Source organism: Echeneis naucrates, chromosome 19 (assembly GCF_900963305.1).
Source record: "Echeneis naucrates chromosome 19, fEcheNa1.1, whole genome shotgun sequence".
NCBI classification, from domain to species: Eukaryota; Metazoa; Chordata; class Actinopteri; order Carangiformes; family Echeneidae; genus Echeneis; species Echeneis naucrates.
The window spans coordinates 16,583,255-16,598,616 of NC_042529.1; positions in this window are offsets into that span (position 1 = coordinate 16,583,255).

The window sequence follows — 15,362 nt, forward strand, 5'->3', positions numbered from 1 at the left end:
CACACACACAGACAGACAGACATGTCTTACAAACTTAAACAACTTGAGGAACACTGATATGTGCAAAATTTGTACAGCTAATTGAAAAAGCATCATCCATGCTTAATCAGTTGTCCCCTTCAAATTAGGAAAAGTCATGAAATATGAAGCCAAAAAACTGCAATCAACTACAATTTAGGAGGGTTAAGGGATGATGAAGCTTGATGAAGCAAGCGAAAACTTTCATTTTCATAGGCATCTGACTGACAGCAGATTTTAAAAACGTGAACTTATCCTGAATGTAAGCTGCACTATGCGCTCAACACCACCGAATGGTGCTGTTTCTCCATGTGAGTTTCCAAGAAGTCTCAGTCCTGTCATATCTCACCATAGTTAGTATAACCTATTGCAGACAAAAGAAGAGGAAAAAGATCTAATCAAATACTGATATTTTAAAGTTGAAGCAGACTGATGCTACCTTTAATAGACAGTTCAATGTCTCGTTTCAGTCACATGTGGATGACACCTGCAGATTTTCCCCCTTAGTGTTCAAACTCTATAGCCCTAGTGAAATGAAATTAAATTAAATTCAACTGTACACTAAATAGATGAGGAGTTTACTTTACTGGAGTTTACTTTTTCAAAAATTAACACTTGGTGCTGCCCTAAGGTCCTCAGGTAAAGTATTCCAAAGTCGGGGGCCATGGTAATGAAAAGATGCCTCATCATATGTTTTAGGTCTAACTTTTGGCACGACCAAGACTGCTCTCACAGGCAACTTTGGTAAATACATCATTATATATATATAATGATGTATTTACCAAAGTTGCTTGTATATATATATATATATATAAAGGCGCACCTGATATCCTAAAGTTTTTGTGGAGGCAGTTAAGAATAGTTTGGAAGAAACAGTCTATTACCAGAGCATGGCGTAGGGCAGGAGGTGCTCTTATTCCAAAGGAGATGGAGTCTTCAGACCTGAGTCAGTTCCGTTTGATCTCTCTCCTGAATGTAGAGGAGAAGATTTTCTTTAGTGTAGTCGCATGGAGACTAGCTAGTTATTTAGAAAGGAATAGCTTGATAGATACTTCAGTACAGAAGGCAGGAATACCACATTTCACAGGGTGTTTAGAGCACACTAGCATGATTTGGCATCAGATTCAGGCAGCCAAGAGTGAGAAAGACTTGCATGTGATATTCTTGGACTTAGCAAATGCATTTGGGTCAGTGCCACATAGCCTTGTTTAGGAGGCATTTGACTATTTTAGAGTACCTGGAGTAGTTGTCAATTTAAGAACATTAAGAACATTTTAAGAACATATTTCCAGGATATCAGACTATGTTTAAGTACAGAAGGCTTTACAGCAGGTTGGCAGAGGCTAGAAATAGGTATAATGGCAGGGTGAACAATTTCTCCATTAGCATTCACAATGGCAATGGAGGTACTTATTAAAGCTTCTAGGTGGGTTGTAGGTGGAGAAAGGTGGAAGGATGGGATGGCCTTACACCAATTAGGGTGGGCTAGTATGAAAATCAAGCCTAGTCTAGAAGTATCTCAATAAGTAGAGGAAGATTAAGTGATCAAAAGTTGGTAATAGATGAAGAGGAAATTCCAATAATGAGGGAAAAAACAGTGAAGAACCTAGGTAGGTGGTACAAGGCACATTTGCATGACGGATAACAGGTAGTGCAGTTTCGGAAGGACTTTGCTGAGGGACTGGATAGAATACATAAATTAGGATTTCCAGGAAAACTGTGGTGTTTGCAGTTTGGATTATTTCCCAGGTTGATGTGGCCTCTGTTGGTATATGAGATTGCAATATCTGCTGCAGAGAAAATGGAAAGACTAGTAAGCTTTTACATTAGGAAGTGGCTTGGTGCTCCGAGATGTTTAAGCACTGTGGCACCGTAAGGGAAAGGCATACTTGAGCTCCCAGTATCTAGTCTAGTGGAGGGGTTAAAATGTACTAAGGTTAGGACAGAGCTCCTGTTATCTGGAAGTAAAGACGTGGGAGTTAGTAAGGTGGTGTGGAGAAGAAAAAGCTTAGTTGGAAAGAGCTGTGGAGTATGGAGGAAAGTAGTATTAGATTTTTGATAGGGGCAACATATGATGTATCGCCAACTCCCCAGAACCTGAAACTCTGGGCAAATGGAGACCCGCTATGTTCGTTGTGTTCAGGTACTGCAACTCTACAGCACATCTTAAGGTTAAGGTTAAGGTTAGTCTGTAACAAGGACAGTATACATGGCGACATAACCAGGTTTTAAAAAGCTTAGCTGCAGGCATTGAAGATATACAGAAGAAGGCAAATTTAGGAGGGTCTAAGACAAAATAGTTGAAATTCAGTTTGTTCAAGAAGGAGGGAAAGTTAATAAGATAATAAGGAAGGAAGGCAGCTTAGAGGATGCTAGTGACTGGGAGATGCAGGTGGATTTAGGAGGAAAGCTAGTTGTTCCCCAGGAAATAGCCTGTACAAAGCTAAGGCCTGATATAATTTTGTGGTCTAGTAGAATTAGAGTATATTTCATAGAGCTGACTGTGCCATGGGAGGATTCAGTTGAAGAAGCAAACGAAAGGAAAAAGCTCAGGTATGCAGTTCTAGGTAAGGATGCTGAGCAGCGAGGGTGGAAGGTGAGGATTTTTCCAGTGGAAGTAGGATGTAGAGAGTTTGTAGCCAGATCTGTTGTTGTTTTGTTGAGGGAGTTAGGAGGAAGGGGACAGAGTGTGAGGAAAATAGTCGAGGAAATGTCGGATGAAGCAGTAAGATCCAGTCAGTGGATTTGGATTAGAAGAAATAATAGTAGCTGGGGGCTGAGTAGGGGGAGCTCTGAAGATAAACAGACTCTAGGGAGAAGCAGAGGAAGAAATCCAGGAAGTGTAATTAAGTGGAGGGTGTGGCCTGTTTGAGCCTCTTTGAGATCATGTGGTTAATCCACGAGTTGGCCGGTGCTGGTTTGATTTGATGTGTGCTCTTCCTCTCATTATAGGACTGGTCAGGTGAGTTTGTTTGCTGAATCTGCTAGTGTAGCTTGTCCTCCACCTCCTGCACCCTCTATACTTTCATGTCCCTTACCCAAACCACGGTCTGTATCCCATCCCTACTTTTATCTCCACCTCTTCTATTTCTCCCCCCTACCCGAACCAGGGTCTGTATCCCCACCCCATTTTCACTGGTGCAGTTGGCGAGAGATCAGAGTAGTTGACTGTAGTGCTGTTTGAGATAGTTGTCTTGATGTGAGGAGCAGTGATGGCTGGCATTAGGGGGGTGACTCTGGGATGCCAGTGATCACTGTCTCTGCCGTCGTCTCGAAGGTTGACAGGAGCTCCAGAGTTCATTCATTCATTCATTCATCTTCTACCCATTGGGTGAGGGCGGGGTACACCCTGGAAAGGTCACCAGTCCATCTCAGGGCCAACATACAGAGACAGACAGAGGCCAACAGCCACTCTCACTCACATTCAGACCTACGGACAATTTAAATCAGATTCAAATCAGATTTATTTGTATAGCGCCAAATCATAACAAAGTTACATCAAGGCACTTTACTTATAGAGCAGGTCTAGACCAAACTCTTTATAAAATGATTTAAAGAGAACCAACAGATCCTCCGATGAGCAAGCACTTGGCGGCAGTGGCAAGGAAAAACTTCTTTTAAGAGGCAGAAACCTCGGGCAGAACCAGGCTTGGGGGGGCGGCCATCTGCCTCGACCAGTTGGGTTGAGAGAGGGAGAGAGAGTGAAAAAGGCATTGGGGGGGGGGGGGGGGGGGGGGGGGGGGGTATAGGTTGAAGTTCATAGAGATGAGCTGTAGTACAGAATTCATGAAGATATGGGACCAGCAGGTGTTGCAGGAACATGGGATGGCGATGAGTCACCACTGGCAGGATGAGGACAGGGAGAGTGAGAAGAGGAACTGGAAGAGACAGAGACTTTGGCAGAACATGGTTAGTAAACGCAGTATAAATGCATAGAACTGGGTGAAACTGTGTTTTTTAAGAAGGATGGTTCTTATCAGCGCATGCAAGGGGGGAGGAAGAGAGAGTGAGCAAGAGGGAGGGAGAGAGAAAGAGGGAGATGGGGAGAGAGGGTGACAGGGAGAGACAGACACACAGACAGAGAGAGAGAGAGAGAGAAGCTCAGTCCTTCCCCCAGTAGCCTAGGCCTATAGCAGCATAGCTGAAGAGTAGAGGACTTTAACTATAAGCTCTGTCATACAGCCTGGTCTTGAAAATTGCTTAAGAGTCTTCCCCCCTGGACCAATACTGGAAGTTGGTTCCATAGAAGAGGAGCCTGATTCCTACTAGGACAGCAAGGAACTATGAGCTCTCTGAGATATGATGGAGTTTGGCCATTGAGAGCTTTATATGTTAAAAGAAGGATTTTCTGCATTTTTTCTGCATCATCCTGAGAAAAGATGTTTCTGATTTTCCTAATGTTTCTCAGGTGGAAGAAACCTGCCCAACTAACTTGTTTTATGTGAGGGACAAAGGACATGTCCTGGTCAAAAATTACTCCAAGGTTTCTTACAGTGGAGCTGGAAGCCAAAGTGAGTCCAGACTGATTAGATGATTAGTTAGTATTTTTCTGAGGTGCTTAGGGCCGAGTACAATAAATTCTGTTTTGTCAGAGTTGAGAAGTAAAAAAATTTTCAGTTATCCAGACTTTTATGTCTTCAAGACATGTCTGCAGTCTGACTATCTGAGTGACTTCATTTGGCTTCATTGATAGGTACAGCTGAGTGTTGTCTGCATAGCCGTGGAAGTTGATGCTGTGCTTCCTGATAATGTTGCCTAAAGGAAGCAGATAAAGAGTAAAGAGGATTGGTCCAAGTACCGAACCCTGCGGGACTCCATGACTGACTACAGTACATGAGGAGGAGCTGTTGTTAACATGAACAGATGTCTATCTGATAAGTAGAATTTGAACCACCTTAGTGCAGTTCCTTTAATTCCAATTTCATGTTCCAATCTCTGTAGTAAAATGTTATGATCTGTGGTTTCGAATGCAGCACTAAGATCTAGAAGGAGAAGTATGGAGGCTGATTCACTATGGTCATCACTGTTGCTAACTTCACGTTCCACAGAATAGAATCGCCAATCACTAAAGTCTGCTTTTCAGTGGGTTTGTCGCTGAGTGGGGAGAACCTGTTGGAAACGTGAACTGGTCGATGGTGAACCAGGGGCTGCTGCCTACAACTATGCCTCAGTCACCCAGCCGCCCTGACTAGATCCCGGCTGCTCGGGAGCCACTGGGGGAGGAAACTATCTCGGCTGCCGTATGAGCTCGTCAAGGTCGGCCCGCACTGGCTACAGGGGGGAGGCTAGCTACACTAGCATAGGTTGGACTAGCTAAAGTGCGGAGCCGCAATTCTAACTCATTAATTTTCGCCTCCATTTCTACCATCATCCTGCATCAATGACAAGAGGTGCTATCATAAAAGGAGGCAAAAGAATAACTACACATGGGGCACACAGAACAGGAGAGGCGAGGAGAAGGAGAAAGAGGAAGAGAGAGTGGAGAGAGAGAGCTAGAGGACATTGCTAATCGGGTAGACTGATTAGCGGAGGAGCAGAACCGGTTATAATTTAGAGTCACCAATTAACCCAAACATCATCCCAGTCTTTGGATGGTGGGAGGAAACCCACAGAGGCACAAGGAGAGCATGCAAAATCCAATCAAAAAAGCAACCTGGTATATGCCGTCCAATGCAGTGAAGAATGCAAGGACGTATATATTGGGGAGACTAAACAACCCTTATACAAATGCATCGCCCAACACAGAAGGGCAAACTCCTCTGGTCCAGTCTCAGCTGTCTATTCCCATCTAAAGGAAAGGGCATAATGACCTGGATGAATGAGAATATTCATGGACATATTGCTGAGAACTTTAGATCAGATACCCTAAAGGTAGCAGGAGAATATGAAAGGTTGGCTCGGAAGGTTGCAGACCACAGAAACCATCTACGGTTTAGCCTGAGATGCAGGCAAAATAGGCCCATACCAACTAGCCTACAGCTGCGCTCCACAGGAAAAGGACACAGAGCCAACAGGATACTAGACAAGGCTCAGAACCACCTCCTTAATGAGAGTAAGTGTAACACCTCTTTGCAACAACAGTGACCCAATCTTAGTTTTCAAAAAGATATTCTTGGTCATCAACAGGAACAGTATGACAATGAATGTGAAAAATAAAATGTGCACAAACTAAAATAAAATCAAATAGAAAAATTGTGTCTTTTGCTGTGTTTAATCTGTATTGTCTTTTCTTTTTGTTGGCTCAGTGTTTTTATTTCGTTGGAGCCCTTTAATCTTTGTGAGTCTCACTTGTTCTACCACACCGCAAGTAAGGAAGGTAAGTTCAGTTGTCCTTTATTCCTCTGCTCTGGCTCACCATCTGGTTCTCTGGATCCAGTCTCACCAGCCAGGGTCTGAAAAGCCACCTGGTGGTTTTCCAGTACTGGTATCCTCTCCCTAGTGTTGACTACTGATGTCCTTTCTTTCTTGTCCATCAAGTGTCACCGAATCTCATCCTCTTAAAAAACCTGACCTGTAGAGACCACATTAATTCACTTCTGTTAAATTAAACTACAATAAATTACTACAGCCCATAAGTTCTTAGCTAAAATAAATGACCTATATATAAAATTAAATAACTTAAAAAAAAATATGCTGAAATGAAAATATTCATTTCCACTTTTCCTTATAGGTCTCACTTCACCAGTGTAAGTCAAAATGAAAATCCTCAAATAACCCTTTTAGCATCAATCATTTGGATAAAACGATTTAAAAAAAAAAAAAAAAAAGTGAATTTCTCTCCTACGCACACAGCACACACACCCGATAGCTTAACATTGTCTGGCTTACCCAACCATGTTAGCAGTTAGCTCATATATTAGCTCTGTTGTTAGCTTAGTTCAATAAAAATTCACATTGGCTGCTACCGACTGTCCTAAAAGTCGCTAGAAGTCGCTAAATGACGCCATCGCCTAATTTGCATAATTGGCCAAATTGTAATGGACGCTGTAAGGGAGAGGAACAACGTTGTGGGAGCGACAAAAAGTGAGTAAAAAACATCCCAAATATGTTTAGAACTACAAATGAACGTTCTTCTGTCAACTTGTTTTTTTTTTTATGTCTCAATACCAACCCTCCTCCTTTATCCGGGCTTGGGACCGGCAAAAATGACCCAATTGAGATAATTTGGCGGAGTTACTGAGTTTTTGTTTTTTTTTTAAGTTTTGTTTGGTTTTAAACAAGAGTAAATAACATTTAAGCATTTAAGCAATAACATTTTAACTATAACATTTTAAAAAGCTTCTAAATGGACCAAAAAGAGACAATAGAAAAAAAAACTGTCACTGGCAATGTGAGACAATGACAGTCTGGCCCAAACGCAGGTTCATTGTTTTTTGTTTTTTTTCCCCAGACCCCATTTACACGCAAGCTGTGCTGGCTCACAGAAAGAGAGGGTCATCATAATTTTGGTCAAGGCTCTCTATGGCAGGTTCAGCAACTGAGTGAACTGACTTAAATGGGTAAGCAGCTGATGTGCCGAAAAGCTGCAAAACATTATCAGGCAGCTGGTGCTCATAGCAAGCCTCACCAGACAGCTTCAGTCCATATCGGATGTACAGGATGGAGTGGACTGCAAGGGCATCTGATTTCTGAGTTTACTTTTTACCACACTCTTCTGGCTAAATACTCTGGACTTCAACATTTGAGTGTGGCAACGACAACACAGACACAGCAGCCATGGCATGTTCTTGGAACAGGTTGGTATCAGCTGCATCCCTGAACTTCAATGACTTGCTACAATGACCTCAGCCATGTAGCATTGTTCACTGGACTTTGTTACTGAGAAATGCAGCCTAAGCTCCTCCCACTGGTCCAAAATGTGTGAAACCACAGGTTCAATGGAGAGCCAACCTGTTGCACACACCTTACACACAGTTGATAGTCTCATATATGGCCTTGTAGGCCTCCCTGCGCTTTGGAGACACTGAAAATCAATTGTAAGTCTTTTGTACCAAGTATTCCACACTACGAGGGATGGTGTCATTTGAAGCAAAACTAACAGCAAGCTGCACAAGATCTTTGAGGCCGTATTCCTCCTTCAGCACTATATGGATCCCCAGGAGTTTTTCTTTTTTAAGGCTACACTTCTCGAGGAAAGCCATGACAGCATGGGCTATAGATCTGGCATCTCCTCCCTCCAACTCAACAAGCCCCAGAAATGTAGACACAGTTGTCTGCTTACTGTCACTAAATTACCTTATTAAAACCCCCAGGTACTTTGAAATATTGACATCCATGGATTCATCAAGGAGGAGGCTGAAATGCTGGTCACCCACATCTGCAACCAACTTTTTCAGAAAGTAAGGTGGTAGAACACCATTGATCATTTCTGTGCACTTTGTCCTGTGCATTTTGAAGTGGGTAGCAGCAGTTGAGTCTGAGAAAGCTACTCTACATGCTTCTCCAATGTGGCCACATCCCAGCATTGAACAGTGTTCAGCTATAGCTAATGCCATGGTGTCCTCAGCCTTTTTTGCAGAATCCATTGTTTTAACCATAAATGGCAGCTTGTTTTGTGGGGAAGTGTTATATGGCTTTGCCTTTTGAATGTGTTTTTGTGTTGTCATGTGTTTTTTTTTTTTTTTTTTTTGCATCACACAGTTTGGCATAGAAATCAGCCTTACAATACATACAGTATGCCCGTGTATCATCACCAATAAATGGCTTCAACCAACGCTGGGTTTGATTCCCACTCCTTCCTGTATTTTTGACTGTACAGTTTAGACTGAGACATATTTGGTTTCACAGAGAGGCACACACACAGTGAACTCCTCTGGTTTCACTGTTGTTGGGACCTCAGATTTTATTCTCTTATTTGTTTTCCTGACGGTATCAGTGAGGTCCTTCAGCTTCTTTTGCAGGCTCTCCACACTCTTTATTGCTAGGGTACCTGGTTCTGTCAAAACAGGCAGGAGGGGTAGAAGTCCATTCTTCTTGTTGTGTCCACAGACTGTGTGGGGATGCATGTGGTGAAACATGACAAAGAGAAGGTGCAAGTACATATATATATGTATGTGTGTATATATATATATATATATATATATATATATATATATATATATATATATATATATATATATCAAGCTTCATCACTCCAAAAACCAGGCCTAATCCTTCTTTCTCTATCTGAGAGTAGGTTTTCTCTGCTTTGGTAAGCATCCAAGAAACAAAAGCTTCAGGTTTTTCATGACTATCAGGTATTTTCTGTGAGATCATGGCACCTACTCCTACTGGTGAAGGATCACAGGCCAGTATGAGTGGCAAATCTGGGTTGTAATGTACAAGGACTCTATAAGAGAGAGGTTTTTTTTTTCATTTCTTCAAATGCCTTCTGGCATGATGCTGGCCACTGCCACTTAACATCTTTTTGCAGTAACCCTGTCATAGGTGCTATCAAGGTAGAAAGGTTTGGTATGAACTTTCCATAATAACTCATCATTGAGAGGAAAGACACGAGTTCAGTGGTAGTAGTAAGAACTGCTCTCTTGGCAATAGCCTCACATTTCTCCTGCATTGGGTGAATTCCCTCTACATCAATGGCATGTCCTAAATATGACACACTGTGTTGGAAAAAAAAGCATATTTATCTCTCTTAACCCTGAGGTTGTGGCTTTTCAGTCTTCAGCTCCTCCAGGTGTCATGTGTTTCTGTGCTGTCATCTAAATAAGAGATTACACCATCTATGCCCTGCAGGACCTGATCCATTAACTTTTGAAATATTGCAGGTGCGCTTGCCATGCCGTAGTGGAGTCTGTTTACTTGGTACAGCTATTTCTCTTCTAGTTCCACTGATAACTACTATCATTGATAAGATTGCAATAAATCAAGTTTGGTGAATCTCTCACCTCTGTTACACCCCGGGCCTTGGGAAACCTGGGGTATGACAAAGTATAGCCCTCCTCACATTCCCAAGCAGAAATCTCTCAGCATCAGGATTATAATCACAAAAGTTGTTTATTTAACAGAAAATAGAAATACAAGTGCTGGCTTTGGGGCAAAAACCTTAGGCTTACATATAAAAAAAAGGGAAATCAAAGATGAGCACTGAGCCTAAACTTCCTATGAAATAAATATGAGAAAAAGGTTTCACAAACAAAAAAATAGGCTTCTCTTTCCCCAACTTCTGAATTCTTTTAATACATCAGTTTTTTCATCATAGTTTTGGTAACACACATAACGGCTTACAGCTCCCTCAAACACAGGTGCAGCAGTAGCCACTAGAACTGAACTCTTTTCACACTGACTAGCAGCACAACCAAACAGAGCCTCACCTAGGTCAAGACAACAATGAACTGCAGTTACACACAAAATTCTCTGAAGAAGGTGGTTGGGAATGGGTGGAGAGGGTGAAGGAAGGTGTCGTCAAGGTTTTAAATCTCCTTCCAACAAGTCACACATCACACCTACCCACCAAAGAATAATCAAACATTTTACCCCGACGCAAAATGTTTGATTTAAACCAACCAAGACAAGGTGTCGGTTAACACATTGTCCAACCCTTTTTTATATTGTATCTCAATGTTAAAAAAAAAAGTTAGGGGCCATGAGCACAGGGGCACTATATATGAGCACTTTGGCAGCCTCAAATGCACCCTGAAATTCCACAGACCAGTTTTCAGCAGTGATGATTTTATGGACTTTTTTACAGATAAAATTCTCACAATCAGCGAAAGAATTCATCAGCGCTTACCTACATTAGACAATAATCTTCTACTGGATACAGCAACTCCTGAATAAACTGCAAAGTCTATTGTACATCTGGAATCATTCTCACCTCTGAATCTCTCAGAACTACCTTCTACAGTCTCATCATCCAGACTGTCAACCTGTCTATTATACCCAGTACCAACTAGCCTCTTTGAAGAGAGTTTTTACGTAATTGAACCGTTCATCCTGTATCTGACAAATTTGACCCTATCATTGTGTTATGTACCCCAGACTTTTAAGACCGCAGTCAGCAAACCCCAGCTTAAAAAGCAGAATCTTGATCCAGATGTTTTGGCCAACTATAGACCCATATTGAACCTTCAATTAATTTCTAAAATCGTTGAGAAAGCAGAAGCAAACCAATTACACGACCATCTTGATGGGAACGGTTTGCTTGAAGAGTTTCAGTCAGGATTTAGAGCCCATCATAGCACAGAAACAGCGCTGGTTAAAGTCTCCAATGACATTCTAATGGCTTCAGACAATGGATCAGCCTCCATACTTCTCCTTCTAGATCTCAGTGCTGCATTCCACACCATAGATCATAACATTTTACTACAGAGATTGGAACATTAAATTGGCATTAAAAGAACTAAGGTGGTTCCAATCCTATTTATCAGATAGACATCAGTTTGTTCAGGTTAACAATAGCCCCTCCTCATGTACTGTAGTCAGTCATGGAGTCCCGCAGGGTTCGGTACTTGGACCAATCCTCTTTACTCTTTATCTGCTTTCTCTACTTCCTGCTTCCTCAGACGACACTCAGCTGCACTTTTCAATGAAGCCAAATTAAGTCAGTCAGATAGTCAAACTTGAAGACATAAAAGTCTGAATGACCCAATTTTTTTTACTTCTTAACTCTGACAAAACTGAAGTTGTTATACTTGGCCCTAAGCACCTTACAGAAATGTTATCTAATCTTCTAATCAGGATGATTCTGTCTGGACGGTATTAGTTTGGTTTCCAGCTCCACTGTTAGAAACCTTGGAGTAACTTTTGACCAGGACATGTCCTTTGTCCCTCACATAAAACAAGTCAGTAGGGCAGCTTTCTTCCACCTGAGAAACATTAGGAAAATCAGAAACATCCTCTCTCAGGATAATACAGAAAAACTAGTCCATGCATTCGTAACTTCTAGGCTGGACTGCTGTAACTCATTACTATCTGAATGTCCAAACAAATCTCTGAAAGGCCTTCAGTTGATTCAGAATGCTGCTGTATAAGTATTAACAGGAACTATTAAAAGAGATCACATCTCTCCTGTGTTAGCTGCTCTTCATTGGCTAACTCTTAATGGCCAAGTTCCATCCTATCTCAGAGAACTCAAAGTTCCTTACTGTCCCAGTAGGCCACTCCGCTCCCTAGAAGGAGGTTTACTTGTGGTTCCTAGAGTCTACAAAAGTGAATGTGGAGGCAGATCTTTCAGTAATCAGGCTCCTCCAACCGGTCGAGGCAGAAGGCTGCCCCCCTGAGCCTGGTTCTACTGAAACATGGCAGGTGCGTTCTTTAAACCAAAGGGCATTACAGTGCACTGTAAGAAGTGATCGGGGGTGACAAAAGCACTAACAAGGGGTAAAGGGAACTTGCCAGTATCCTTTTAGTAAATCCAGTTTGGTGACAAACTTTGCTGAACTGACATGATCAACTAAATCATCCATGCGTGGGAAAGGAAATGAATCTGGCTTGTTGATGCTATTAAGTTTATTGTAGTCATTGCAAAAACGTGGCGTCTGGTCGGATTAAGGCAGCAACAATGACGGCAAGCTCCATTGACTATTACTGGGTACTGCAAAACCATGCTCCAATGCACAAATCATTGTGCATTATAATGCTTTTTGTCAGGTTTACACGGTAAGCGTGCTGTTTCATGGGTTTTCTGGTTGCCCACATTGATGTTGTGACTCAATATGGTGGTTTGTGTTGGAAAATCCCAAAAAAGGGTCGGAAAACTCTCCATCAAGTGACAAATGTCATTTCTGGCTGAAACAGGCAGGCGCGCCAAGTATTCATTGTTGGTCAATATCTCAGAATTTTGAAGCCAGGCAAATGGATCAGAAACAAATCTGTTCTCAAGACCATCCTTTTTTGGGTTGTACACAGGCCCAGTGACAATAGCGGAGGCAACAGGTGAAATGGGGAAAAAAACGACCACCGCTCTCACAATGAACAGATCTTTTAAGCATGTTGATGTGGCACAATCGGCTTTTCTTTTTTCAAGGGTTAGGGTTAGGGACCAGAAAATTTGTCCTGTATCCAGAGCCAAAACAGGTAATAGAACCAATACTTTTTCACCTGGCATAAATAAACACACCATGAACTTTTTGTCAGCCAAAGAGAGGGATGCATGCGCCACATCACAAGTGTGATGCAGAACTAACATAATCTGGACTGGTCAGATAACCACTTATCACGCAGCAGGCAAATCCAGCAATTCCTGCACAGATTCTCTAGCTACGAACAACAACAAAGGCAACCCTTCCTCCCACTATGTTTGGCTCAGGACAGAGCTTTTTTACATTGCTTTTAACGTTTGGTGGAATCTCTCGAGTGCACCTGGACTTTCCGGATGATAAGCACTGGAGGTGTGGTGCTTCACAGCTCAGACTGTCATCACAACTCCCGCTAATTTTGTGAACATGTGCTTTTGGAAAGGAGTATTGATCTACCTCAAGCCAGGGATTGACAGACACTTTATAATCCCCACAGATCCTCACTGTCTAATTAACTTTAGGTATGTTAACAGTAGGCACAGTCCATTCACTGTAATTAATAGGCGTAATAGCCCCATCAGCCTCCATTTTATTTAGCTGTGCCCCGACTGCCTCCCTGAGTGCATAAGGCACAGAGCGTGGTTTGCAAAAATTTGGGAATGGCCCCTACCACAACATGGAGTTTGGCTTTGATCCCTGTCACCTTTCCTAGACTGAGTTGAAACACCTCTGCGTATTTGCCACATACCCAGCCAACAAACTCTCAGTTGCTACTCTGGTTACACAGGACCAATCCAGTTTTCATTTTTTGATCCAGTCTCTTCCCAACAAGGTTGGACCATTACCTTTGACCACGAGTGTGCGAGTGTTCCCATTACATTTTACCTTAACAGAAATGCTTTCTCTCAGTCTAAGTCAGTGTTTACTGTAGGTTCTCAGCACACAATTTGTAGGCATTAGTTTTTCTTTCTTAAACCTATGTTTGTACAGTTTCTCTGAAATCACAGACACGGCTGTACTTATGTCTACTTCCATTTCCACACGTTTATGATTTACCCTTAAATACACATAATAGGGTTTGACCGACAGGATGGTAGGCTCTATCTGCGGGGAAGCGACGTCTTCAGGCTGACCGCCAGAAAAGCTGGACTCTCCTACCAGCATCTTGTTGACTTTTGGACTAGTGATCCCAGTCGCTGTCATCTGTCGGCACTGTAGCATCCAGCTGCTTGGCCCATTTGGTCTGCTTATCTTTTCTCCCTTCAGAGAAGGGTTCTGCAAGCCTTAGCAATGTGACCTTTCTTCTTACATGCCCGGCATTCCGCCTCCTTAAAACGGCATTCCTCTGCTGCGTGTCCTTTTCCTTTGCATCTGTAACACGGCTTCCCGTTGTCATGCTTTTTAGGTGCGGTTATCTTGGAAATGGCATTAGCCTTGAAAGACGTGTGGCAACTGCTGTCCATTTACTTTTGTCACTTCGTGTGCTAGCCCCATATCATAAGCTCCAGCTAGCATCAAGTATTTTGTGTGCTGCATTTAACAAGCGTGTATCTTTCTGCAATTAAGTTGTTTTCAGCACAAAGTGTGTGTCCCTTAACTCTATTAGCGCCAACAACTTTTTCTTGGGTGGCTTTAAGGGCGCACACAAGTCCATAAGCAAAGTATGGTTCTGTCAGGAACATGGCTGTTGACTTTTCATCACCTTATTTCAGCTTGTTTGCTACGAAGAATTGCTGTAGCCTTTTCATGTAGGCTTCAAATCCTTCTTCAATTTCATCAAATTGAAGGTCCTCACTTTTTCCAAATGTTGCAATCTTAGCAGCACATCCCCTCGTCTCGACAGAGTTTTCACTTGTACAAAACTCGTTTCACCATTTATCCCATCCTCGTTGCCAAAAGTCTGTTGTGTCCACAGACTGTGTGGGAATACATTTGATGAAACACTACTAAGAGAAGGTGCTGGCAAACGCAGGCTGCTTTATTTAGCAACCAGCATGTAAAAAAAAACAAAACACATCTATTCCTGAGCAGCTCTTTGCAAACACTGGCATAATTTATATGATCTTAGCACCCTCTAAAGGCAGCAACATGTCATAACCAGTTGACATCAAAACATCAGGGGCAGGAGAGTACAAACATACCTTACTTTGTACAATATATTTAACTTCTACTTCTTTCAAACACAACACTCCTCTTCTGGTACAGGATCAAGCCCTGTTCTGATGCCCCCAGTTCTATTCGTGCTGCCCTAGCGTACCAATTGCCACGTTCTGGTAATCCGGTTCCTCTGTGGTTGGAGGTTGACTCCGATTCCCCATATGTCAGTGATGATTCTTCAGCACTCTGGGTTCAGTATACCTGTAGCCGCCCCAATAAATTCTTGTGCTC